This window comes from Neofelis nebulosa, chromosome 2 (assembly GCF_028018385.1).
Source record: "Neofelis nebulosa isolate mNeoNeb1 chromosome 2, mNeoNeb1.pri, whole genome shotgun sequence".
Lineage (NCBI taxonomy): Eukaryota > Metazoa > Chordata > Mammalia > Carnivora > Felidae > Neofelis > Neofelis nebulosa.
This window is the reverse complement of record NC_080783.1, coordinates 129,962,890-129,986,707: the sequence shown is the minus strand read 5'-3', so window position 1 is coordinate 129,986,707 and position 23,818 is coordinate 129,962,890. Positions and strand designations below refer to the sequence as shown.

The 23,818-nt window shown below is 39.3% G+C and overlaps 1 long non-coding RNA gene across 2 annotated transcripts; it reads right to left on the bottom strand.

Moving 5' to 3' along the window:
• Positions 1 to 3,225: 3,225 nt before the first annotated feature.
• On the bottom strand, positions 3,226 to 22,425 carry LOC131504274 (uncharacterized). 2 transcript variants are annotated; one of them, XR_009257895.1, is made up of 5 exons: positions 22,325 to 22,425; positions 21,188 to 21,280; positions 20,029 to 20,321; positions 19,291 to 19,360; positions 3,226 to 3,915 (listed from the first exon to the last, which is right to left on the bottom strand). It is a non-coding gene; the product is annotated as an uncharacterized LOC131504274 (long non-coding RNA). The 2 variants fall into 2 exon arrangements; XR_009257896.1 differs by lacking the exon at positions 3,226 to 3,915 and adding an exon at positions 17,811 to 18,972.
• Between the last annotated feature and the right edge of the window lie 1,393 nt (positions 22,426 to 23,818).

The following is a 23,818-nucleotide window of genomic DNA, read 5'->3' as shown; positions in this document are numbered from 1 at the left end:
GTATCCAAAATCTATAAAGAACTTATCAAACTCAACACCCTTAAAAACAAATAATCCAGTGAAGAAATGGGCAAAAGACATGAATAGACACTTCTCCAAAGACATCCAGATGGCCAACCGACACATGAAAAAATGCTCTACATGACTCATCATCAGGGAAATACAAATCAAAACCACCATGAGATACCACCTCACACCTGTCAGAATGGCTAACATTAACAACTCAGGCAACAACAGGTGTCGGTGAGGATGCAGAGAAAGAGGATCTCTTTTGCACTGTTGGTGGCAATGCAAGCTGGTGCAGCCACTTGCAGTATGGAGGTTCCTCAAAAAATTAAAAATAGAACTGCCTTACAACCAAGCAATTGCACTACTAGTATTTATCCAAGGGATACAGATGTGCTGTTTTGAAGGGACACATACACCCCCATGTTTATAGCAGCACTATCCACAATAGCCAATGTATGGAAAGAGCCCAAATGTCCATTGATAGATGAATGGATAAAGAAGATGTGGTATATATATATATATATATATATATATATATATACACACACACACACACACACACACACACACACACAATGGAGTATTACTTGGCAATCAAAAAGAATGAAATCTTGCCATTTGCAACTACATGGATGGAACTGGAGGGTATTATGCTAAGTGAAATTAGTCAGAGAAAGACAAATATTATATGACTTCACTCATGAGAACTTTAAAAGACAAAACAGATGAACATAAGGGAAGGGAAACAAAAGTAATATAAAAACGGGGAGGGGACAAAACATAAGAGACTCAAATATGGAGAACAAACAGAGGGTTACTGGAGGGATTGTGGGAGGGGGGATGGGCTAAATGGGTAAGGGTCATTAAGGCATCTACTCCTGAAATCATTGTTGCACTATATGTTAATTTGATGTAAATTAAAAAAATAAAAAATAAATGAAAAACTATGGTCCATTACCAAAAACATCTGCCAATATATCAAATCTGATTTACTTCCTCATTTAACAAATGTTTAGCACTTCCTAAGTGCCAAACTCTCTTCTAAAGTTCATGTGGAATTACAGAGTAAAAGTAAAACGGGATCCCCTACTAAATCTCTGTGAAAATTTAGTTACCGTTGTAAGACAAGGATATGAAAGATGGCACAAAGATCCAGGATGTTTCTATGCAGTGGTGGTGTTTTTATATTTAATGTTAACTGCTTATGACAGTTAGTAGTTAGTAAAATAACAAACAGGTACAGAACTGGAAGGATTGCTAGATAGGCAGAACACAGAATACCTTTCTCTTGAGGTCTGCCCCAGGCCTAGAAGAGCAGCCAGCTAAATGAAGTCTATTCTCTTCTGGAATCCTGGTATCTCCACATTTGTGGCCCCTTCCCTCCCTCTTCTTAATCACTGCAAGTGCCCAGGACAGAAATAACTTCTGGGGTGTCCCCAGGCCCCAAAAGAGTTAACACTGATGCAACTTAATAAAGCAAAAAGAGCTGAAAGCATTAATTAGAAACTCCAAAATATTGAACATCCTGACTAACCAAGGTAATTCACAGTGAACCCCCTCCCGCCCCCCACCCCAAGTATCCGCATGAATCTCCCACACTGCCCTGCGTCTCTGCTAAGTGGTTCAGTTTTCTCACCAAACAATGGGAGAGGAGCTGCCATAGGCTGCTAGCGAAGACAGGTGATCAATACGAGCACAAGGGCTGTGGTCTCCCAGCCTGTTTCCATCACATTGATGGTGAACTGAGTTACTTGAATCAAAGCGAATGAGATTTGGCTGCTGGCTGTCTATCAGTGCCTTTCATTTTGATCTGTCCCTTATTTGAAAGTGCCGGGGAGGATGTGGCTGCTGGCTGAAATCTCTCTTTACAGCTGCTTGCTGTGATGTGCATGTAGATGGTAGAAACTGTGGCCCCACACCTCTGTGGAAGCTACCAGTTTAATTTTTAGTTGAGGTGAAAAAGAGACAGATACTGCTGACCCAAAACCAGTGGTTCTCTGGCACTGGAATGAGGATCATCAGGAAGGTCTTTGCTTTGCAACCACATTCGATTTGGACATTCTGTATCAGATCTCTGCCTAATAAATTGCTTTTCTCATACTTATTACATCTCTCACATTCAGAGATTAAAAGCTTAACTGTTCTTTAATAATGTCTTATAATTATGTCTCAATAGTTATAATTCCATTATAGATTAAAAAGTTTTTTGCATCTCTAAAGAGCCAGAAACTAGTATCAGTGAGGAAATTCTCATGTAGCTTTTAAATAAAATCTAATTATTTGGGGAGTCAGCTTTAACTACCCTTTTTTGCATTTAAAGGTATAGGTAATACTTTGCTATTTGGGGAAACTGATCCAAACGAGATACAGGTTTAAAAATATTCTCTACTTTTGATCTGTCTTTCCCTCCAGGTTTTCTATACAAAAGTTCTCCACAATGTTCTCATACTCTGCAGATAAACTGGAGAAAATCCAAGCCTTGAATTTCACTTTTCAAAGGATCTTTCAGGAATGAGCTAAGCAATGGTCATTTTGCAACAGGATTAAAAACCAAATTGCCATCTCATTCCAGTTACACACTGTGGCAAATGAGAGCAGCTGTTAAATAAATGTTGCCAGTGTACTCAGATCCTACATCAGCCATGCAAGCCCTGCTGTGCTCCATGGCCACAAAACGTGGCTCTAAACTAAGCCAGGTCTGTAGCCAATGCATATGATGAATGGGTAGGAGGGTTCCGGCACATCCCTTTGCCCACATTAGATTCCTGCAAGCCCAGGTAAAGGGCCACCTCCTCAGAAAGGCCTTCCCTGATAATGAGGGACAACCCCATCCTCAAACCACCCCCACCAGTATAATTTCTACTTCGTCTGATAGTTATTTTTATTGGTCTTAAGAAGAATCCTTAAGGAAACAGTGTCTAGTTCATCTGGGAATTCCCAAGAGCTCACTAAATAGTGATGAATGAACAAATGAATGAGCAGTCTCTGACCTATCACTGTAGACATGCTACCTTTAGTCTTTAGCTACGAAAAGCTTTCATATTACTTACAGCATTCTTGTGCATATTTAACTTTCTGTTGCCTAGACTTTACCTTCTTGAAACAGTTTTCTCTAAAAGTTTTGAGTAGAGTGTAAGAAGCAGTCTAGAAGGGGTAAAGTGTGGGTGTAGAGGGGGTAGTGGTGACTGGAGACAGGGGACAAATATAACTCAGGAATGGTGTGATCCATTTGATTTTAAAACAAATTCATTCCAAAAGTGCTGAAGAAGATAAAGTATCTAGTACAACCATCGTGTTAAATGCTATCTATTTAGTTATCAATAAGCGATTACTATGAGCAAATAAAAATGTGACCTAAAACAAAAATATGTTCAATAAAAGTCTCAGAATTCTTCCTCAATAATCCTAAATCACACTTCACTTACAGAAGGTGTATAGTCTGTTTGTTTTTCAGAATGATTTTCTCCATAATGTCTGAACTATACATGATTTATGTGTGAGAGGTAAGTCCTTCCAGCTGTTGAAAATTAGCTTAGTCACCAGTCTAGTGAGACCAGCCATGAAATGCCCTGGTTATTGGCAATTTGTTATCTCTGAGCTCTTCAAATTAAGTCTGGTTGCAGGTCATTCCGAGAAGGGGTCAAATCACTTAGCAGAGCATGAGAAAGAGAGGACGTGTCAGACTACTCAATCAAATTCTTTCACTTCTTTCATTCTTTTTCATTCTTGGCCTTGGTTGTCTAAATTAATCTTCTGGGTTATAAATGGTCATTGGCCATTTATGAGAGCAGAAGTCCTTCCTAACGGGTCCAGGATAATGTTATTTTAAACATATACTGGGCTTCAGATTGTGAGCCAGGAACTGAACTTCATGTTCTTACACAGCTTATTTTACTCACAGTAGACCTGCGGAGTAGATATATTACAGGTTAGAAAAAAAAAAAAAAAGGTTCAGAGAGCTAGAGCAATGTTTATAACAGCATGACGTCAATCCACAAAATCAGAATTTATAAGGGATATCTAGGAATCTGTTAAATCAGAATTTCTGCATTTTTCACTGCTGCTCCAGGATGATGATGATTGCCTTTTATTATGAAAAATTTTGAACCTATACCAAAGTGGAAGGGATAGTCACTACACATCCTGTCCCCATCACCAAGTTTCAACAGTTATCACCCAAAGGGGTGAGTATCTCTTCAATGTTTTAGACTCTGACCTGTGATTTCTAGGTCCCTTGGATGAAACAGCCAGATGCTTCTCTGAAAATAATAAAATTTGAGAATCAGTGGAGTTGTGTGACTCTCCCGTATTACATGGCTATGGAGCAGCAGAGATCAGAAGCAAATCTGAAATCAGAAGTTTCTTTCCATTCCATTCCATTCCATTCCATTCCATTCCATTCTGAAAACAGAAGTTTCTTTCCATTAAACCACAGCGGTATTCATCAAGTACCTAAGTGTTTATTGAGTTTCTTTACGTTTATATAGCACCAGACTGAGGACTAGAACATGTATAAAGAAGTGAATAATGTATAATGGAAATGATGAAATAGAAACATGTAGTAATTAAATCATATTGCGAAATGACCTGTGAGCAATGACCAAAATGAATTATACAGATAATAAACACATTATTGGAAATAGGAGAACAAAGAAACATGAAACCATTTAAAGAGTCTTTACACAAGAGGTAAGATTTTGTAGCAAGGAAGGGCTCTCCAAGTGAAGAATCACATGAGCAAAAAAGAAATTCAGAACAAACAAAGCTTTTTGGAGGAACAGGGAATGAGAAGCAGGCTGGCTGGTCCAGAGGGATGGTATCAGGAAGCCACATTGGATTGTTAGCAGGGCCACATCATGGAGGTTCTCAAAGGCAAGATAGAATAGGGATACCAGGAAGCCACCAGGAATTTTTGAAGAGAGAAATGTGAATCAAAGCAGGAACTTGGGATGGAAACTCTGACCTCGGTATGCCTGAAAATGATAGTTTTAGGAGGCCGGGTGTCCAGATAAGAAGTTACTGCACTGAACAAGCAGAAGACAAAAAAGACCCAGACTGAGAAACAACTATGGAGCATTTTATAGAATCAACTGGACTGGGGCGCCTGGGTGGCGCAGTCGGTTAAGCGTCCGACTTCAGCCAGGTCACGATCTCGTGGTCCGTGAGTTCGAGCCCCGCGTCAGGCTCTGGGCTGATGGCTCGGAGCCTGGAGCCTGTTTCCGATTCTGTGTCTCCCTCTCTCTCTGCCCCTCCCCCGTTCATGCTCTGTCTCTCTCTGTCCCAAAAATAAATAAAAAATGTTGAAAAAAAAAAAAAAAAGAATCAACTGGACTTGGTGGAGACAACAGGCAGGAATAAGTTAAAAATGCTCTGAGGCTTTGTAACTGGGGAGTTAGAAGAAATGAGGAATACCAAAATGAGTTTTACTGGAGACAGCGGAAGATTTTAAATTTGCGTTGGAGGAGAATTAGGGTAGGAAGCAGGGGCCGAGAGCATAGGGAACAGTTGAGAAAGCAGTAGATACAGGATCAAGGGAAAGACTCTTTGGAAACTAATAACAGAAATTACGAGGTTGGACAGCCCAGTGGAGCTGCCACTCTGTATTACCTGAATCCACGGCGGTGCCCACCAGAAGACCGGTTGGACATTAGTCCCTGTGAAGATGCCCTTTATTTATTTATTTAAAAAAAAATTTTTTTTAACGTTTATTTATTTTTGAGACAGAGAGAGACAGAGCATGAACGGGGGAGGGCCACAGAGAGAGGGAGACACAGAATCTGAAACAGGCTCCAGGCTCTGAGCTGTCAGCACAGAGCCCGACACGGGGCTCGAACCCACCAACTGCGAGATCGTGACCTGAGCCGAAGTCCGACGCTTAACCGACCAAGCCACCCAGGCGCCCCAAGATGCCCTTTATAACACTGCCCCCGAGTGAGGGGTAGAACCCCTGCTACAGCACTTCTAAGTGCCTTCCAGTTAGTCAGTTAGGGCCAATCCGGATTCAATATCTGATTTACAGAGCATAAAAATGTCTTATTAAATTTGGATGGTAGGGGTGCCTGGGTGGCTCAGTGGGTTGAGCATCCCACTTCAGCTCAGGTCATGATCTCGCGTTTGTGGGTTCGAGCCCCACATGGGGCTCTGTGCTGACAACTCAGAGCCTGGAGCCTACTTTGGGTTGTGTCTGCCGCTCTCTCTGCCCCTCCCCTGCTTGCACTCAGTCTCTCTCTCTCTCTCTCAAAAATAAAATAAAACGTAAAAGTTTTTTTTTTTTTAATTTGGACTGTAGAGGGAAAAAACACTAGTGAAAAATTATTGAAGCAACTTAACAGCAGACTTATACATGCTTCATAAAATATTCATTGAGGCCCATTCCATATGTCTTCTACAGGTGTGGTTTTATGGAAATGTAATCCCTCCTTCCCCAGGGATTATGAAATCTACAATGGGAGTATCTAGAGGCTGGTCTCAATTCCACTTTAGGGATTTACTTTCCTTATCTGAGTCCGTTTGTTCCCCTTCTAAGGTTCCAAATTGGTCTTTGATAATTAACTCATTTATTAAACAAATATTTATTGATCATCCATTTTTTTCTAATGCTAGAGATTCAGCGACAAATAAGACAGACAAAAATCTTTACATTGATGGACTTTATAATGATTTATAAAAGTGTGCATCCAAAATGAAGTATGCTATTCTTAACTGTACAAATTGTATTTGCTATTCTCACTATTGCCTTTTTGGCCATGTGCACATTTAAACTCTGTGTCCCCTCTCAAAGCCCTACTTCCCCTCTACCTGCTAGAAATAACATTATATCTAATGATTTCTAAAGCATCTACATGTAGTTACACTGCTATAGGGTCAGTAGCATCGCATCCCCAGTCCCCTGAGCATCCTCTCTTCTGTTAATACCAATGATACCAACTACCCCCTGACCCCTCATTGTTACCACACCTTGGTGCTTCTCTCCCTCCTCCTTCCCCCGATTAACCCCCTACCCTTCACCCTCCCACCCCTATGGTCCCATGACGTCTATGGTTGTCTCATGCTGTCACCTACTAGAACAAATAGTCTCTGAGACCTCAGTGGAGCACTACTAGGGAGAGTAACACCCACCAGCAAACCCTTGTCGTATTCTGAGCCCATAGGAGAGAATTTAAAATCAAAGTTTCTGGCTACAAACAACACAAAGAGTTTATTTGTTTATTTCTTCTAATATATAGGTTGCAGGGACTCAGAGAACTCGTCTCTACTTTAGCAGGGCTCTCTGGCATCATCCCCACTTTCCCACCCATGTATTAAAATCTACAGCAAACCATTCCATAGGCTTTTTTTTTTAAAGGTTTATTTATTTTGGGGAGACAGAGAGAGAGAGAGTGAAAGAGAGAGAGAGCAAGAGGGGGAGGGGCAGAGAGTGAGGGGGACAGAGAATCCAAAGTGGGCTCTTTACTGACAGCACAGAGCCCCATATGGGGCTCAAACTCACAAACCCGGAGATCATGACCTGGGCCAAAATTGGATGCTCAACCAACTGAGCCACCCAGGTCCCCATAGGCTCTTTTAAAAAAAAAACCAAAGAAGTAGTGTCACTTTTAATCAATTGGATTCTGTTTAGCCAGGAAAATAAATATTGCCAAAAAAAAAAGCACAGTACTTAGGATGTCTACCCACCCTGCTAATCCTTTAAAAAAAAGAATGTTTCATTTTAGTAAGGATGCATTTTTGAATCTTATAATTTTAGGAACAAGCATTTATATTTTTTCCTATTTTTCCTAATCATGAATGAGCTAATATTTTTGCCACTCACTTAAGGAAGATTCCCTGCTTAAGCTATCTAGATATATTTTCCTTTCTTCTAACCAACACTGATTAAAAAATCATAGAGTGTTTCTAATTAATAAATGATGAATAAAAATCCTAAAAAATATTACTGAAAAAAAACCACATTATTTTATGCTGAAAAAACAATAGGGCTAAAATCCAAGTCCAATCATTCTCAAATGAATGGTTTCAAAAGGAACAATATTTCCTTTCAAGAAGCACCCATGAGAAGTAAGTGGTTTGCTTCAAAGGCTCCGAAGGGAAAAGGATTGCCCACAGATCTTAGGTTTAATATGGAAAATAAATGTTGTTTTAGACTTCAAGTTTTGTTCTTTTTTTAATTTTTGAATAAGTTCAGAAGCTTAAATTTTTTATTAAAAATGTATATGGCAATTGTTACTATCTTATCTCATCTGTTGTTTTCTTTTTCTCTTATCTTTCATAAATTTTGTATGATGAGGAAGCAAATTCTCTGCTATTAACAATTCCTTTTAACAAGAAAGGGATATTATCAAATATAAGAGGAGGAAAGCAAATGATAGATTTAATTGTAGTGTGGACAGGAGAGATCTTGTGGTCAAGAAAAGTAACCGTTTAAAACATAAAATCATATGGTATCTGTCTTTCTCTGTATGACTTATTTCACTTAGCATCACACTCTCCAGTTCCATCCACGTTGCTACAAAAGGCCATATTTCATTCTTTCTCATTGCCACATAGTATTAAAAAAAAAAACAAAATCAGTTTTGCTGTTCCTGTGGCTTTACACCAGTTAGGCTCCCATCAATAACATGTTTTACATTAGAACTTATAAAGTTCACAGCCCAAGATAAAAAGGTTTTTTTCCCATAAAGAAAAACCAGTGCCCAAGTTCCCACCAACACATGCCAAAAGGATACTTTCATGTCAACATGGAATACTTTATCTTGATTTATTTCAAAGAACTTGTAACTTCAATTAAATAAGGAATAAATATTCAATTATGAAGTGTTTTAAACCCTGAGGCTTCCATGAAGAAGAAAAGTAATAAATTAATCTTGTAGAACCAAGATTACACATTACTGTCCTCTGACTCTACCTAATTATCTTAGAAGATAAAATGTATTTGAAATTCAACAGAGGATTATACAGAATTATCAGGAAATATAGAAAATCATTCATTAACATCCTCTTCAAGTAAAAGTGAATTTTGTAGAGTCTCTAAGTGAATAATTGTCTCATCAATGCTTAGTAAAATTTCATGCAAAACATCTAAAGTTCCTAGTCTCCAAAATGAAAAGAAAAACATTCTCCCTTAAAAATAAACTAGTTTCAGTCAATACTCATCCAAATCTGCTTACTTTTGAGAACAAACTATAACACAGTTGACATTTCTTTTCTACATTCAAAGAAACTATGAAGTGCAAAGTCATTATCCACAATCTATTCCTTCCTCTCCCATCAAAAAATGACCTGGTTAAAAAATACACACACACACACACACACACACACACGTGCACACACATACATACATATATGGTAAGTTTTCCCTAAAATGGCTCCTCTTATCAATTTCCCACTTCAGTCAAACTGCTGGTCATGACTGTAGCAAGTACGGTCCTAAATGCGTCATGGGCTTCACACACAGCCCGCCCATCCACACGCATCCACTTGCAGCCATGTTTTAAGTTCTAGAGAGCATCTGCTAAGCTATAGAAGCTCAGTGTCTGGGTAACACACTGAACCACTGGCAGAAAACCAGGGTTCTACCCCTAATTCCCCACATCTGCCCTTGTGCCCTAGGGCAATCTCTTGGGCTTTGGTTTTTCTTAACTGGTTAAGTGAGTTGGACTAGATTTTTTTCTAAAGTCTCTTCCAACTCAAAATTCTGATTCTAAAGGCACCCACACTCTCTCCCAGTCCATCAGATTCAAAACCATGAAAGATTTGACTGCATTGTGTTCATCTTAATTATCATCAAGCATTTTTGGATTGTTGGTTTTGTTTTTTCGTCTTACCTGGACCTTATCCTTTCAGGTGTGATCTGTAACCTTATTAATTCATTCTCCCACGGGATCAACTTCTCATCATGTTTCCTAGCCCTGAATCTCCAGGAATTCCTTATAACCTATCCTATTTAATACTCTTCATAAAAGACTATAATGTCACACATTTTGAGAAATAATTTGTCTCCAAATTGTCAATCCAATCTTATTTTTCACTTCTCCAATGCAATAGAGATCATCAGCTCATGTCACCCCCATGAAACTACTCCATTCCCACTTCCACCCCCAGCTTTGCCAAATTATTTATTCAAGTACTCAAGACCTAGTGTCTTTAACTAGTGTGAGGTCAAATAGCCCAGTGGTTACAAGTGCCTTTGCTGAAGTCAGATTGTGAACGTTCAACTCCCATGTCTGTCACTTGCTAGTTCTGTATCTTTGGATACATTATATAACCTCTCTGTACTTCGGTCTATGGAATGGGGATAAATTAGTATATACTGGATTGAGTTGCTGTGAGGTTACTAAATTAGTATGTATAAAATACCTAGACCAGTGCCTGGCACACGGGAGGTACTCTAAAAGTGTTAGCAATCACTACTACACCGGCTCTTTGCAGCGTACTTGGTCAGTAACATATACTTAGACACATATATTTAAAGTTCATTTATTTTGAGAGAGGGCAGGTGGAGGGAGAGAGAGAGAGAGAGAGAGAGAGAGAGAGAGAGAGAGAATCCCAAGTAGGCTCCTCACTGCAGCGCAGAGCCTGACACGGGGCTCAAATTCCCGAACCATGAGATCATGACCTGAGCTGAAACCAACAGTCAGACACTTAGCCTTTGACTGAGCCTACCCAGGCACCCCTAGGAACATATATTTAAACTGTCCTCTGCTGCTCACTTCTCTTTCTCTTGACTAATTACAGAGAAGGAGAGAGCAAGAGTGATGTCATTCTTATTTCCACTGTCTTCATGGGCATTGAGGACTGTTCAAACTCCCAGTATCCACACCCAGAGAGAGACGTATGAAACTACGGGAGGAAAGCCATGACGATTAAGGGGTTGAAAATGGAGGTTGTGAGGAAACACTAGTTAGGAAAAACTAGTTAAAAGAACAAGGACTAGGGGCGCCTGGGTGGCGCAGTCGGTTAAGCGTCCGACTTCAGCCAGGTCACGATCTCGCGGTCCGTGAGTTCGAGCCCCGCGTCAGGCTCTGGGCTGATAGCTCGGAGCCTGGAGCCTGTTTCCGATTCTGTGTCTCCCTCTCTCTCTGCCCCTCCCCCGTTCATGCTCTGTCTCTCTCTGTCCCAAAAATAAATAAAAAACGTTGAAAAAAAAATTAAAAAAAAAAAAAAAGAACAAGGACTAGTCATCCCCCCAAAAGGAAAGTTAAAGGTTATTTAAATAAAGATCTTTAGAATACAAAGAGCCTTTGAAACCCCACTGGGAATAGTTTGCTGTTCAACTACCGAATCTTCTTTCCTCCTTCGTTTCCCTTCCCATGACTGCTTTTGTGCTGTTTCTCATTCTGTTCCTCTCCACTGGCTTTACCTCCACCAAGTGTCAGATACTCACATGCACTATGTTCACTCCTAGTCTGAAAGGTGGATTTTATTAAGCTTTTCAGTAGAGCTTCTGACAACTAAATAAACTGCCCATAGTCACACAATCGAGCCAATAAGTAGCAGAACCAGAATTCAAACCGATGTCTGTCTGATGCCAAAACCCAAGAGCAGCCCATGACACATGCCATCACCCCAATTTGTTCTGCTGCCTTTTGTTTCCAGTTTTCCTAACTCCTCCAGCCTTGCATAGTAATAGGAACATAAAATATATTCACTAAGAGCTTGTTACTTCAAAAGAAAATAATGAGAGTTGGAAATACTGCAGTATTCAAGAAGGTGAAGTTGAGAAATCTTTTTTTGAATCGTCAACATTAATAAATCAACTAATTAACTAGTTAATTGGCTCTCCTATGTGTCAGGCAGATTAAGGAAGGGTCTCTCTAATAGGGGAGCATCTGGCCTGACAATTTTTTAAGTATGGTTTGGAACCAAAGCTTTTATGTTCATAAAAAATCCAAGTTGTACAACATTCTTTAGCCAATAAAATGCAATGGCTGAAGAGGTCACCAATTTATAAAATCACGTGAGCTCTATTAGGAGTTGACAGAGATAATTAGTAAAAAAAATGTCTTTTAATCTAAGTATTTTAATTGTCTTAACAAGAACAACAGAAAGCTGATGAATAATCTGTTTATGATAACCACTCATGCAAAGGCTAGTAGGTCTGTGAACTATAGTGCTGTCTCAGTAAATCAAATATTTATAACCTTTGTTCAAGTTTCAGGAAAATCTGTGTAACAGTTACAAAAACACATGCCAATCTGAGTAGGTCCCACCATTTTGTTTAATGACCACAAAATAAATAAAATGCAATGGAAACCTTGATGCTCTTTTATCATATGTGAAATTCTGAGTCCACTAACTTCTTTATATTTAAAAGAAGCCAGAAAACATCTCAACACAGGAGGTCCAGATAAAGTGAAAAGCTTCCTTTATTGCATCAATGTGTGTTGACTTGATCCTTTGACCCTCTGTAAAATTGAAATTAAATTAAACATACACTGTATAAACTCAGCAGAAACCTCCCAGGCCCTACAGATCCGACCCTGTAAAAAAAAAAAAAAAAAAATTTCCTTGAGTGGAACATAGAACAAAATATAACCATTTTATTGTTATATAATCAACAGGGGAAAGAAATCCAACAATGTCTTTTACTACCTTGGCTTTCAAGCATTTTCTTCCTGTACTGTTATTTTAATTTTATTTTACAAAAGTAATACATGATCAGTGCAGAAGAGTTCAAAAGATACAAAATATAAAATAACCAAGAATTCCATCCAAAGACCTTCTATTCCATTTAGGTATGTACTCTTTCCTTTTTGTGTGTGTGGTAAATATTTTTTTAATGTTTATTTTTGAGAGAGAGAGAAAGACAGCAGGGGAGGCGCATAAAGAGAAGGGGAAACACAGAATCTGCAGCAGGCCCCAGGCTCCAAGCTGTCAGCACAGAGCCTGATGCAGGGCTCGAACTCATGAGCTGCGAAATCATGACCTGATCCAAAGTTGGACATTTAACCGAATGAACCACCCAGGGGCCACATTTTTTAAAAATAAAAGTGCCACTTTGTTCTATACCCTATTGTATAACTTATTTTTTTCATTTAGCACTCTATTAAAGTTTTCTCAGATTTATATAACCTATAAATAATTTATATAATTATTCATTTCATAAACTCTCTTGATTCATTTAATAGGATATATACCAGTAGTTGCATTTTGTATTTTTAATGTATCTTATATGTGAATGTCTCAATAAGTTGTTTAGAAACACAATTAGCTTAGCAGCATCAAGATTCTCTGGTTATTTATAAATACTCCATCTGGCTTTTAAATCTGGGGGTATCCTCCTTTAAGCAAACCCACATATCATGAGATGGGAAAAAACCGTTATAGTCTGAACATCTAGAAGGAAAATATATTTTAAGTACAGCAGGCCAGCCTGGGGCAAAAGTACAAATAGAAGCCACACATCATATATCTAAATATTTACAAGTTATAAATCAGACTAACAAGCAGTTGAATAAAATATACTCTACACGTCTACCTTGATAAATGCACTTTGTTGATGATCTGGGAGTCTAGGTTAGAATTAAGAACTCTCAGACAATTTGGAGTTTCTCAACAAAATGTGAAGGCCCAGGAGATCTGGCCTGGCCCCTGTTCATGACCCATAGCCTATGGCCCACTTCTTCTCACACCCCTGGCTCTGTGCCATTCCACAGAGGCCTTACTCACATGGATATCTCAGTTCTGTCCACAAGTCTGCCCACACAGCTGACCCCTGACCATCCACCAGTCCTGGGAATGAGCATATCAGCAGCACATCAGCCCTCGAGAAGACAAAAGATGTGAGCCAAAGAGCCCGTGCAGGCCTTTGGAAGCAAGCCAGAGGGAGTTCTGGCAGGGTAGTTGGGGATCCTCGGTACCTGAAGCACAGTGTAAAAGAAGGGGATGCAGATTCCCCAGTGACACATCCCCTGGCTCTATGACTTCCTGCCCTTCATGTGGAATGCAGCCACAGAAGGGCCAGGATGGGCCTGTTAAGCACAGGGCCTAAGGCAAGCCCCACTTTTTTTTGAGAAGATTTCTTGATAAGTCCATTTGAAGTAGAAGCCAACACCCTAAAGGACAAAGTTTGGGGAGAAAAGAACTAACAGAGGGAGAATGATTAAAAGTCTTAGGGCAGAGCCAATGGGATTAGGTGATATATCACAAAACCTTCTGTTACTCACAAAATACTTGCTGGAAATGGGAATTTTTTTGCACCCAAATGGAAACCCATGAAAGAGTTTGACCCTAGTTGACTTAGGGATATATTAGATTGACTTAGAATAGGTCAAGAGGAAATAAGCTCTCTGGAACTTTCAAGCATCCTAAGGAAATCTGGGACCTCAAAGACCATGAAACAGTGGGCTGCAGGAGGGAGAATGTTGAACTGGTATTATCTGACCTAATGAGGGACATAGACATGCCACCTATACAAAAATCTGCTTTTGAATAAAGAAAGTATGAATGCTTTTTTACTTTGTGGCTATAATAATTCTGTGATTATTTTAAAATGGGATGGTTTAGTGCTTTTAAAGTGATTACATTTTAACGTGAGGATGCCATGTAAGTTACACGCAGAAATGTCAGAATCAGAGATAAAGAGGACTCTGAATTCCTTTGTGCTGCATTAAATCCAAACCTCGCTCTTCCTCTTCTCCCTTTAGGGTACTAAAACTTTTGCCAGCTGAAGCTAAGGTTTTCCAAAAAACTTCAAGAAGCAGTTTCCAAGATTTAAATCGAAGATAAAAAACCATCTGCATTCTCACGAAACCGGCTATCTCTAACAAGTTTTTAGGGATGCTCTTTCCTTTCCTAGAGCAGAGTCGTAAACCACAGAGTGAAGGGTTAGCTCCAGCAGCAAAGTGGGAAGCACAGTATGTTGTTCACTTTCTTTAATAGTACATTTTGATTGTGGCCATCACGGACATGAGTTTTATAGCACCGACGGCTGGGACTTGTTTCCATTTGTTTCTCAGCCTCCAAACACAGCTCCTGCAAAAGAGCTCTTAATAAATACTACTTATTACCAAAGGCAAAAAAAATACAGGACACATCAAGCTCCTGAGTCAAGACATCTCATTTCAAATACTGTTGTCACTAGCTTTGGGTTCTGACAATCACTCTGGACCATTCATGACTTCTACTAATTTATGTTGACTGTATTTTGCCTAAATGCTTTCCCACTGTGAGCATTCGGAGTTACTGAACATGTGCCATGTGCCCAGGCTCATTGTCTAGTGGAGGAGGCAGCCCAAAAGCATGATTATGAAAAAAGGAGTGTCAGGGCAGGGGTAGATTCAGATTGGTACAGAGGCACAGAAGAAGGGAGCAAGTAGCTGCTGGGGCAGAGGTGGGTGATGGATGGGGTTGGGGGTGGAGTGATGGGTGAAGAGGTGGGAAGAGAGGAAGGTGTGCACTTAGTGGGAAAGCAGATGGGTGGGCATTAAAGGAATAAAACAGTGGGGTGCCTGGGTGGCGCAGTTGATTGAGTGTCCAACTCTTGATTTTAGTTCAGGTCATGATCCCAGAGTCCTGGGATTGAGTTCTTAAGATTCTCTCTCTCTCTCTCTCTCTCTCTCTCTCTCTCTCTCAAATAAATAAAAATAAAAATAAAAAAGAATAAAACAGCATATACAAAAACTCAGAGGCCTAAGGATGTACAAGAAGATCAGAGACCATTAAGTTTTGTGGAGGGACAGAAATACTGTGTGTATGAAGTGAGCAGAAAGGATTGTGTGAAGCTAGTGGTTAGAAATGAGGGCAGAAGACACGGCCAGACTGTAAAAAGGTCTGCAGAGGAATCTGAAGACTCACAAGAAGGTTGTCCTCAAAGCCCATGCCTGACAGGTAAAACCACCTTAGAATGAGATTCTTTAGACATCTTGCTAATGAGACTTCTTAATAGAATTCAAGATTTATGCTTAATTTCATTTTCTAATGAATTGTGTTAGAACGAGTTTCCACAGCCCTTTCAGAGGAGCCGGCAAACTGCAGACTGTAAGACCTCACTACGCCTGGCTTCTTAGAGGAAGAAAGCTGAACAAACCAACTGTTAAAAAGACCTTTGTTAACTAACTCGGGAACATAGGGGAATTGATAACAGAGCTGGAGAGGCCCACAGCCAAGATCCTGGGAGAGACTCCAGGAAGGGCAGTCCTCTAATAGGTTGGGGGTTTTTTTTTGTTTTTTTTTTTTTCTTTTAGCATAAGGCCATACTTGCCCAAGGCAAAATTACTAATGCAAACAGTGAGCATGTGCGTGGGCACTCATGATAGATGGAGAAATTCAACATCAAGCATGTCTGTCTAAGCATCTTCAAGCTGTCTAAACTAACAGGATACAAAAAACTTATGCAGGCAGCCCTGGAGCACACAGGTTCTGACATGTCCCTATTCAGTTATGCTCATAAATGCCACCAGCAATCTTGAAATGGTCAAATATTAAATTTTGAGTTAAAGCCATAATTCACTAGCAAGTTTTATTCTTAGAGCAATTTGTTTATTTTTACTACCAAAAAGTTGAACCCTAGGTTACGAAGAAACTAAAGCTAGGGAAAGTTTTCACAGTAACGTTTAGAAATGCTTTGGAAAGAGATCAAGGTATCTCCACTTGCCTTTGGTGGACATTTGTGCCTGGGCAGCATTCACCTCCCTTTCATCTAAAGACTCCTTTAGTGCATGTCCTATATCCCATAGCACATGGTCTTGGTGGATGGTCAACAAAGGTGTCCTACCAAGGGTATGTGACAGACCAGTCTCCTTTCTGAAAACTAAGTATCTAGTAGAATAATAGAAAATAGCACTGGTTGGAGTTTTCTCCTTCCCTCTCCCTTCCTACTCCCTCTCCCTCTCTCTCCAGACAGTCCCTCTCTAGAGTATTCATGGTGTTACATTAGCCAGGTTTAGGTTCTTTGCTTGCAACCAAACAATCCTAAATCATACATTGTAGTCCATGCATCTCTGTAATCTTGTGATTCTAGTTTAATGGTCAGAAAGGCAACCGCAAGGGAAAGACTGTCAAGTCTTTGGGACAAAGACACCAAGTTTATAGCTTTATGCAAAGTTCATTAGAATTTCCGAGTTGCTTCAAAATGGTTTGAGAGGAGAAGGAGGCAGATGGTAAGGACTGGGTGTGGAATGGAAAGTTCTGCAAACATGTGCTAACAGAGGTTCTCTCGGGTGCTAATCCAGGTTTTGAGAAGCATTATGGGCAAACCACAGCAGGCATGTGGGGAGGGCAATACCATGGACCAGCTGAGTCACCACTGAGACCAAGGTAAGGGTAGCAGCAATAAGGTGGAGTCCATTCACCAAAGTGGCATTCTGGAATTATTCAGGACAATATCAGATGGATGAGGCAGAGTACCCTGGAGCAGCCACCCACAGCAACCAGAGGACGCGCGGCAGTATTTGCTGCAGCAAGTAGCAGCCGCTGAGGGCTACTGGAACCTTCCTGTCATTTGACATGGTATCCCCGCTGGCAATTTTTCCAGAGAATGGCAGAGTTCTAAGGCAAATGCAGGTGCCTTGGGTGGGTCAGGGGGGCTCTTCTGCATCACTGCTGTTGCCCTCCAGTGGCTAGGAGAGATTCCAACCTCAGGACTTTTCTGGTTCCTCCACAACCCACATGTTCAGGCTTACAAACAGCAAGATTTCCTTGCACCTCACATTCTAGATTTTTTCTCTATAAAGGGAAGTAATACAGCACAGTGGACCTGGAGTTTAAACCCTGCCTTTCCTGCCACCACAATAAAGTCCAAAGGACTTTATAGTAGGTATATTAGTAGGTATCTCCTAGGGTTGTTGTCAAGGTAAATGAGATGATGCATACCCAGGAGTTAGCACAGAGCCCACACACAGTAAATGCTCAACGATGTTAGAGAACGTGCCCACAAAGATGCTCACTGATGTGACTCAGAGTAACTCCAGCTCCTTCATTGTTACTTTCAGAGCCCTATAACATTCTGCATGAGAGAAAAGCCTGCTGCTGTACCCTGAACGCCCTGCGACAGTCAAGTGGCCCTAGAAGACATCTACTGCAGGTGGAGAGGTCAGGAGGGAATTTGGCCCTCGCTTCAAGAAGGGGGAAGGGGAGTGAGCATCTGGCAGCAAAGTCCCTTGAGGCCAAGTGGCAGCTGATTCACACAAATGGCATTTGGATCTAGGCGAGGGGAATAAGAGAGGAGCCTTCCCCTGCCTCCCGGAAACTGACTCCTCTCCCATCATCTCAGCTGCCATCTTTCATCACTCGGGCCTCCCCCAGATGTGGCAGCCAGCTTGCTCACACAGAATCCCCTCCCACACCAGCAGCATGTTGAGACTTTGCTGGCTGCCCAGCACTCACAGGGGCTGGGCTCTGGTCCTTTGTATGAAAGGCGGAGAGCTACAGCAGAAAAAAAGTGGGGATGAGGGAAAGGACTAAAAATTGTGGGTTTTTTTTTAAATGCATCTGGAGAAAAAAATATACCTCACATGTAGGTAGTTTGGGTATTGTGGCAAGAAAAAATGCCCATGTTTAGCAGAGACTAGGACCCATGTTCACAGAGAAAAATCAAAGGTTGGGACAGCTAACAATGCAGAAAGGCAAAATTCTTCCACTTAAACAAGTGCTCCCAGTGAGTCATGGTTGGGGCAGCGTTGGCTCCAGCATCAGTGAGACAATGATGTTTAGCTGCACACAGTGGGAATTAATTGGTTTCATTCAAAGTCACAGTGTAGCCACAGGGGAAAAAATTAATCTTCATTTAAGTATTACCACTACATTTTTCAAAATACAGAAACTTTTTTTTTCCTCTGTTCACATGCAGTTGTTTTCACATGAGCGAAATCCCACTTGGAAATTGTTCTGCCATCACACAACCCTTCTGAAAGTGGTCCATGGTAAATTAGTGTTGTTGAATTCCCACCTCATTCTAAAATGTTTTCTGGAAGAACTTCAGCACTCATTTCCAGTGGCTTCATACATGGACTCCAATACCAATGTTCACTTTTGGTGCATGGATGGGAAAATAAATGCTATTATTTACTAGGAGTCCCAGACCCCGTGCCTAGCATTAGAGGGTTTGCCTAATTTTGCAGATTACAAACATTAATCTCAGAGAGGTGACATCACAGATCTGGGATTCAAACCCGCCCTAGTTCTCTGCAACTGTTATGTGACCTTGATAGAAGGTCATGTTCCACAGCTCCAGTCTTTATATTACTGCCTCAATGGCCAGAGTATCCAGCAAATATTAGATTCTCAATAAATATTTATTCTTGGTCATCGGTTTTACTTCTTTAGGTAGGATGCACCTGAACTTACCTCCTCCTGGGTATTTTATCTTAGGCTAACCAAAGTAAAGCACTCAGCATCTGTAGTTCTCTCCAGAATTCTAAGAGTAAGATTAGAGTATAAAATGAGAATTATATAAAAAACACCAAATGAATCCTATTTATTGGTTACTGAGAGAAGTAACAAAACTTGTGAATTCACATTGCTACTTGGTTGTCCTAGGTTTCTTCATAGCTTTTCAGTAGTCTCAAACGTGGGAAGGGAAATACACTGAATTACTAAGGATGAGGAGAACCCAATGGAGAACTATTGGGTCTAGATGGTGGCTGGCTGCAAGCATTGGGATGCAGGTGCCAGCCATCCAGGTATCCGGTCATTTAGTTGCATGTTCTCCTTCCAGATGCCAGCACAGGCATTAGAGTCTCTTCCCGCCTCATCCCTGCCCATATCTCATGGCAATCCTAATCCTGTGAGGATGAAAATATTGTTACCCCTTTTTACAGATGAAATAACTGGCTTAAAGGACTCAAATAGTTTGTCCAAGATCTCAGAGCCACTGAGTGGCAGAGCTGGGTTACAATCAATTCCCTCTGAGCTCTTAGACTATTAGCTAATACCCTGTTCCAAATAAAACCTTATCAAAATTACACCTCAGGAACCTTCCTGGCTGAGATGGGTAATGACCTACAGAGACTGCATTTCTGATCCAAATCAAACTTAGGCTGAAGGAGACAAAGCAAGGGCCAAAAACAATGATTCATTGCCTACCTTGTGAAAGATGATAGTAATTCTAGGTCAAAGTCTAATGAACGGATGTCTGCATAGCAATTAGCACTGCCAGGCACCCTAGCTGGCAGTCTTGGCAGAACGGCCATAGATTGTCATAGAAACCGGACTTCTCTCTGTCCCAAAGAGGAATCCACTTAGCTGGTCCAGGACAGAGCAGGCTGCTGCTGAGGGCTACACTTCTCTCCCAAGCTGGAATTCTGCTCCTTTAATATCTCCCCAGAGAGAAGCAACTCAAGAAGTTGGGGGAGGGGGATCACAGCAAGACAGGATAGCTGTCTATGAGTATATTAGTAAAAATATACTAGTAAAATGTATAAAAAATATATATTTATATAAATATTTGTAATATATATTTTATGTATTATATGTTACAATGTATATATTACTTTATAATATATTAATTATTATATATTTTATTAGTATATAAACTAATATAATAATATATTAAATTATTATATTAGTATATAAATATTAGCATATAAGCTATATTATTATACTAGTATATAAATATTAGTATATAAAATAATAGATCATATATAATATATATTTATGTAAAATATAAATTATATGATTATATAAATATATAAATAAAATATAAAATATGTATTATATATAAAATATATATAAAGTATAATAAAATATATTACATATAAAATATATAAATTACACATGTTATTATATTACATATTACATATAATATTACATATGTTTATTATTATAAAACATATAAATTATATATATTATATAAAATATATAAATTATATATAATATAAAATATCTACAAAATATGTATTTTATATTTAAAACATATATATAAATTATATATAAAAGATATATTATATATAAAATATATAATATAAATATGTATCGTAAAATAAAATTATATATTATATATAAAATAAATATATTATATATAAAATACATTATATATTATATATAAAACATATTATATATAATATATAATTATACATAGTTATTTTTATTTCTTTATTTTATTATTAATTTATTTATATATTTATAATAAAATATATAATACATTATATGTAACATATAAAATTATTATATATGAACTAATATATTAGTTTATATATGAATATATAAAATATAACCAATTGCTTTGAAACTTCAGACAACTCACACATGTCTTCAAGGGCAGCTTCTCAAAAACTACCAACTTTGTTCATGATCTCCCCTGCTGCAAGATTCCTCATTTATAGTCAAGATGACAACACTAATGGAACCAAAGAAGATATCTCATTAACATTTTGTCGTATCTATAAAATGTCTGAGTCTTCCTAATCCCTTAAAAAATTTTCAAGCAATTTAATCTAGCATTCTAGTTGAGCCATCAGTTATATACAAAATCAACATTATATCTTTTACCATTATTTACAGTATGTGTCATTACATTATAAACCTACCTTCTATTTTACGGGGAAGGTAAATCCTTCACTCCCTGTGAAGTGAAGGATTTAGGGAAGGAAACTACAATTTATAGAATTCCTAGCATGAATTGAGCATTTTATTTAATCTACATGACACCTCTATGAGATACTTACTATCTCCATTTTACAGGAAAGAAAATGAGATTCAAAAAAGTTAAATAACTAGTCCTACATGTCACACACAGTGTAGAGCTGAGATGCAAAGTCAGGGCTGTGGGACTCCAAAACCTCTGCTCTTTCTACCAAATTTCACATATATTTATTCTACTTTGCGTGCATCTGTATCTGGGATTACTCTTCAATAAACAAATTATAGAAAAATTCCAAGATTTAAGCTAGTCAGAATTCAATTAATTAGAATTTTGAATTAAATGATTCTTCCTCTCCCATCCCCCCAATTCTCTGCTACCAATGTGTGGGAACAATAATTAAATAGTGACCAAACAACCATGACTGTTTTTAATCCTTAAGGTGTTCCATAGAGTAAGATAAAATTTAGCTCATCATCCTAAACCAATTCCATTACACTGCTGGGCAGGAATTGTTGATATGAGCCCAAGGCATTATGAGATTCTAAATTATTGAAGTAAGATTCAGTAAAGTTCAGAATATACAACTTAGGCAGGGAACGGACTGATGAATTTACCAAAGATTTTTGGTAGCAAGCTGAATGAAAGATAATTCAGGGGCGGCAACGGGGACTATCAAAAACCTTTATTTCATAGTTCCTTGAATGTGTCAGTTAGTCTATGTAATTAAATGCATTTTTAAAAGAACCCCTTATTTCCTTCCAAAGGCCCAGATTTTATCATGTGGATGACCACAAGTACCGTGAGCAATGAAGCAAAATGCCTGGGTTTGAATCTCAGCTCCATCATGACTCAGCTTCCAGACCACTGGCAATGCCTTAACTCTTCACATATCAGATTCCCTGCCAGTGAAATAATGGTAAGAATAAGTTAGAGTAAGATAATCTCTAACTCCCCATCTAAGGGTATGTATTAATTCCATAAGTATAAGTAATCTTACAGACACAATGTTCCAGTGTTTGGAGATACCATCTTGACATTATCACTACCATCAATATCACATATTTATATTTTAAAGCACCTGTCATTTTAGACATAGTCAATACAAAGAAATGACTCAGCCCTGTCCAAGGAGATCACAAGGGGAAACATGACATACACACAACTGCAGAAGGTAGCCCAAGGAAAGCACCAATGATTAGTGTGCCCAGGAAGCACTATAGGATTTCCCAAGAATTATTTAAATTTTTTCATGGTTGGGGCGCCTGGGTGGCGCAGTCGGTTAAGCGTCCGACTTCAGCCAGGTCACGATCTCGCGGTCCGTGAGTTCGAGCCCCGCGTCAGGCTCTGGGCTGATGGCTCGGAGCCTGGAGCCTGTTTCCGATTCTGTGTCTCCCTCTCTCTCTGCCCCTCCCCCGTTCATGCTCTGTCTCTCTCTGTCCCAAAAATAAAATAAAATAAAATGTTAAAAAAAATAAATAAATAAATAAATTTTTTCATGGTTTCAGTAGTTATGTTGAGACAAAGATGATGATCTATGGAGCACTCTTTAGCCTCCACATTGGATGTGAGACTATACTTGATATTTCGTCTGCATCTCCACCTCATTGTAAAAAGCACACATATCCAGACTAGTAACTACACACAATCAGAAGCAAATAGCTATATGCACATAGAGACTCTGCGTGAGAAATGTAAATAATTATGTACTGAACATTCATACACATTTGCTTTCAATTTGGTACTGAGTGGGCTATAGAGGTAGAAAAGAAAAGACCCTGTCCCCTAGGATCTCACTATTTACTGCACTTATTCAGGAAGACAGAAATATAAACAATTGCAACAGGTGCAGTTAACAGTGGTCCTAACAATAATGCTCTGGACTGTAAGAAATGTGAAACACTGCTGCCTGAAGAATCTGGAAAGAATCTGGAGAGAAAAGATAGGACTTTATCTGAGCTCTCAAGAAAGAGCAGGACTTTGACAGAGTGATGTATATGCAAGGAAGCAAGAAGACTTGTCCCTTCAAGTTGCAGCAATAGGTCCTAGACTCTGTGTCATGATCGCTGTGGGCCAGAATAAGTAAATCCATATGACTGCAGCAGCAGGTACTTGAGGAATTCAGTGAAAGTCAAGGTTAGAAGTAAAAACCAAATCCACAGACCTTCCCTTCATATTGAGTAGCAATGAAGAGCATGGGACCTAAAGCCAGACTTTATGAGTGTGAGTCCTGACTCTAGGTGACCCTGGGCAAGTTACTTAACCTCTCTGTTCTGTTGTGAGTGTTAAATGAGT